The sequence below is a fragment of the Amphibalanus amphitrite genome, unplaced genomic scaffold (assembly GCF_019059575.1).
Source record: "Amphibalanus amphitrite isolate SeventyFive unplaced genomic scaffold, NRLGWU_Aamphi_draft 000672F_arrow, whole genome shotgun sequence".
NCBI lineage: Eukaryota > Metazoa > Arthropoda > Thecostraca > Balanomorpha > Balanidae > Amphibalanus > Amphibalanus amphitrite.
Window position 1 is genome coordinate 199,627 of NW_024882166.1, and position 5,277 is coordinate 204,903.

A 5,277-nucleotide genomic window follows, 5' to 3' on the forward strand; every position below is an offset into this window, starting at 1 on the left:
GCCTTGGGTATTTATTTCGTATTTAAATAGTTTCCAGAGCGATGCCGCAGTAGCTAAGCTAGACGAGCCGGTGCGCAGAGGAACACGAGACGTTCCGAAGATTCGTTTAGTTTCACCATGACAAGGTGTGATCATTGCTTTGCGTCGCGTGTGCGTGTTGAAGAAATGTGCCCCGAGGTCGACCCCATGCGCACACCATGTGTTGTGTTAAAATCATAGAGATTGTTTATTTTAACCCTCGCCCGTAAACGGCGATCTGCCACCTTCGCCCATGCAGGGGGGGGGTTGGTGCGACCCCCCCCTTGGCGTTTGAAAACGGAGCGTCGTAGAGCTTAGCGGAAAAGACCAACGGATTGCTCTCGCCGAGATCTCGCGATTGGTGGTATATTTTTTGGTCCTAGGTCAACATTTGCCCTACTTTTGACCGGTCAAAGGTCAAATTTTCGGAAAAATATACTTTTTTCAACTTTCGGCGGCGATTGCGGCAAACGGTGGGAGATATCGACTTGAAACCTTCACTATCGTGTTCCTTGATCAATTCTCTATCGCTTGGTATGTATTTCGTTTCCCTAACTCTAAAAATGGCGCGTTGGGAGCGCCGGAAGTCGGCAAGGTCACAGTCGGCGGCAGAAATTCGAAAAATCAAAATTTAAATTTTTGAAATCTGATTGTATTTTTGGATTTGGGAGGTCCATTTGCTCCCTATAGAAGCTAATATTGCTGCATATTCCCATTGAGGTGACAAAAATTAGCAAAATAGTGGTTCGGGCGCTTTTCAAAAATAGTACCGGACGCTGTTCCTCTTGTGACGTCATAGCTCCGTGACCTGACCTGACCCGGTCAAGTTTCTTATACCATATGATAGCCAATACTTGCCCCAACATGCATGGGAAGTTTCATCACGATCCATCAACCGATCTCCGTACCACCGGCAGGAAACCTCGGGCGTTGGCACTCAGTTTGTGAAAATCCGGCCGGAGGCTGTTCCCTTTGTGACGTCATAACTCCGTGACCTGACATGACCCGGTCAAATTTTTTTTATCAAAAGATGCGCAAGGTTTGCCCCATAAGGTACCCAAAATTTGGCGGCGCTGCGCGCCGCCGTTTTTGCACTATTTCCGAAAAACCTCAGGGGGGGGTTGCACCAACCCCCCCCCTACATGGGCGAGGGTTAAGGCTCAAGCGTATGTGCCTTGCAAATCGGAGCTTTCAGCGTACTTGCAGCCCCGTGTTGCTGATCCAAGTGTCTCTCGGCTCCCCTTGTCTCCGGCGCCGATCCTCTGAGCTGTTTGCTGACCTGCGCTGTTTGCTCTATTCGTCGGATGTCTTGCGGTTCACCTAGGTACTCATCTGATGGGAGTGGTCACACATGTCCTTAGTTCGTTCGTCGCTCGGTCGTGTACTCTGCACCTTTTCCACTCCACTCTAGAGACGATATAGATTGGGTAGTTGACATTCAAGTAGGCTCTAGTCAAGCTGCAAACCTAAATCCAAAGGAAATGCGTATGATTATGTTTAATTGTGATGGGTATAAATATAAAATATACAAAAGCGCGTGTTTTTTTCAGAGTGGAGAGCATATGGACCATAGATTTATGACAAAATACCAGATCATAGATGCGATCATTCCAGAGAAAGCCACAGCCTACGAGGATATGAATCACTGGCACACACGAACACAGATCAGATAAAAAAAGAGTATGAAAGGGCATTACATGCCTGCACATTGCACGATGCACAGTCATCAGGTACACGTACAACATGAATCAGTATTAATTAGGTGCAAGGAGAAAATCAAATAAGGGTCTTATATCATCAGGAAAAGGTGTTGAGTTCAATATGAAATTTAGTAAATAAGTGTAGCAAAATTTAACATAAATCTGTATTAGCAAACTCTCTGCAAAACCGTGTGTAAGGGAAGTACCTATTTTACAAGACCGAATTTAATCGCCACCTGCTAAAGAGTCATCATTCAAAGTCAAATGCCCATTTACGTCAAAACATTAACCTTAGCTGAACAGACAAACGCTTACTTTATTTTCATATTTGCCTTGAATATCTACAAGATACCTAAGCTATTATACAGTCTACTTATAGGCTACAAACGATGCATGCACCGAGCTCTACATACACTGAGCTGTAAGCATGCCGAGAATTTCACTTATCAATACATAAGAGCAAATTAGCACAAACGACACTAAATTTCCCTCTCCCCATTCAAATATTCACTTGTAACAATTCAAGAGAGAAATAAAAATAAAGCAAGCGATTCGCATGCGAAAATCGCATCCAGGACTGTTTGTATTCCAAAGAGCAGTCCGGCAAGACGGGAGCAGACGGCGCATATAGGTAACGATATGTTGATTGGTGGCGGACATATGAATGTGAAGCACCGACCACGGCCAGTTTCAGTGATACAAACTGGTGAATACCTGAATACCAATGTGCGGGCCGTTCCTAAATCAGAGCACAAGAGGTCAAAACTGAACAACAGGTGACATTTACAGCCGCATTTTCCATACACATCACCTAATTCAGCGGGCCGTCAGTGCGGATTTTGTGAGGTCGTTCGGCGGGCGAACGGCTGCGCAAAGTGCAGTTCAAACGCTCCCACTCCGCCCAGTGCCCGGCGATAGCACCCCTATCAACGCGTAAAACCCGAGTGATGCCTCATGGCCGGGCCGGTGACATTCGCCGCCTCTGTCCGGCGTCACCCGGGGCAGGTCGGCACCCCTGTAAATTGTGTAACGGCCGTGGTGCAATGCAGCCGTACGGCTGAGATGCACATTGTCGGAGCGCGCTGATCCACGAGCGCACTCACTAATGCCACCGCTGATAGCAGCTACTGGCTGTCATTGTCCTGGGCCGCGGCGGAATAATGCAGCCCCCGGCGGATTACCATACGGGGTAATAGGTGCGCCTGCAATCAGCGGCTTGTTAACGACTTGCATGCGAGCAGAATATATGTGATAAGTAAGACATTTACGCGACAAAACGTGTCCCGATAAAAGTTTAGCGCCGTGCGCCAAATAAGCTCGTGTGTGCATTATGCAACTACATATTGCGGTGAGATACGTCCTTCGCCCCTGCCCTATACGTTACCGATTCGGTCCCGAGTGCTTTTATCAGTTATGATTTTCAACATGGATGGAAAATTGAAAAAAATGAATATGACTTTGCAAAATGGCTACTTTTTACTAGTTGGCAGTTGCCAGAACACCATATATAAAAAAAATATGTAAATGTACATGACGTCTTGTTGTATACTTCCCTATTGTTGAGCAGTGACTGCTATTCACGTTTTTTTCACAATATCAGGAGAGATTTTAAGATGCATGAGATAGCTTGTCTTGCTTTTTCAATACAGATTGCATATTGCGAATGAATGCATTATTGTTTGTTTTATTTAAACAATCGTTTGCATGACAGATCGTTAAAAGTGTTTTAATTATCTTTCGACAGCCAAGACACGATATTTGCCGCGCAACGGCTTGTAAGCATCACGACACAAACACGAGGTAACCAAAGAGACCGTCACTCTCGTGCTGTTGGAGCGCCACGCAGTCGTGGTGAAAACCCTCCACACCGAACCCATCCGAGACCCGAGATCACCGAGACGCGATATCTCGAAAGTCCCCACTCTTTGACGTCTGAACAGCGCACGATCAAAGGGAGTGAATCGCCGCCTCGGCAGCAGCACATACATATACTTCTCGTAAAGCAGCCGTGTTTGCTGATGACTCAGATAAACGAGGCGGGGGCGGCGGCGGCGGCTGCAGCGGGTGGCTTCAGTTACAGAGGCCGAGCTGAGCTGCTGTGGAAGATCCACAAAAGACTCTTTGACAGTTGGTCTGGATCGTCTCCTCCAATGGAGAGCGCTCTCGCGTCGGTACCGATCCCGCGACGGAGCGCGGCGCGAGCGGGCGTATCGGCGGCGCCGCTCCGATGACCTCCGCCCCCCGGAGATGACGTGATGAACGAACCGATCCCCGACGATAACGCTTATTTTACGACAACTTTTACCGGAGATTCATTTAACGGGCGTATCTAATGAATACGTTTATGAGTATCGATGTTTTATCGGGCCATCGACTAGACAAACAATCAACACAGCCGGGCTCAGATTACAATTCCAGATAGGTGGCAAGCGGAAAATGAAGGCGACGTCTCGCGCGGCCGGCGGCCCGGATGCCCGCCTTTCGTCGGCCGCTCTCCGCGCTAAAGATACGGACAGACGAGGCCACAAACAAGCACATCTAGGTTACATGAATGTATAAGCTAAACGCGTAAGAGATACGGGTCGGATAGGTTTCAGCGTGTCGGCACCGGCGCTGTCGGGCGCGCCGCGCTCCGAGAGCAGATTATTGTCCGGACGCGGCCAACGCGCCGGTGAAAACTGGCAACAAATCAGCGCCTGCATCGGAACACACGACTGAAAACAAACAGGAACAGGCGCACTGAATTCGGCGGCCGGCCGACCGGCAGCAGAGCGGACGCACTGCAACGCGCGCACGGCTGAATTGTGGCTGCGCGGCGCACTAACTCACGCTTCGAGCCGCCGTCATGAGAGCGCGAGCGATAACGAGGGTGCGCATTATGCAACGGGAAGAGCGATAATGACGCTCCGTGACGGGGCACCACGCTCAGCTCCGCGTGAGCGGCCGATGTCAGGACTGAAACACTTCCTTGCGCGCCAAATTACCCGTGATTCGAAATGCCAGCCACTCGCACGTGACAATTAAATCTGGTGGATAGCTGCAGCTTGACGTTGCAACACGTACTACATGTCGCACGTAGTGTGTTTCCGTTTGGAAAACAATGACGGGGCCGTTTCGTTGCAGGCAAAGGTAGCCATCCTCAACAGTCGCATCGGAGCGGAACAAAAGGAGCATGATCTGAGAGTTGGTATGTCATCTTGGGGCGTGTCAGCTCTGACAAATGAGACCAAACACAATACTTTCGAACTACTGGTGTAAGGTGACTTTGAAATCGGTGCGCTAAAAACGGGTATAAATATTTATCTTCGGTTAAGCTTGTCATACTGATGACTATACAGTAAGATTAGAAAGGCTGGAATGCGTGAATTGTGCAATATTCTGCAATTACTTAATTAATCGAGATTTCAGGAAATGATCCATATAATTATGAGGTGCTCTGCGTAAAAAAATACGACTGCCTCAAAAATAAGGGCATTTTCCGTTTGTAATCGCGATGGGATGTCATTTGTAGGTCACTTTTGATGATTCTGTTGTTGTTTTTGTTGCTTAAATGTCTAGT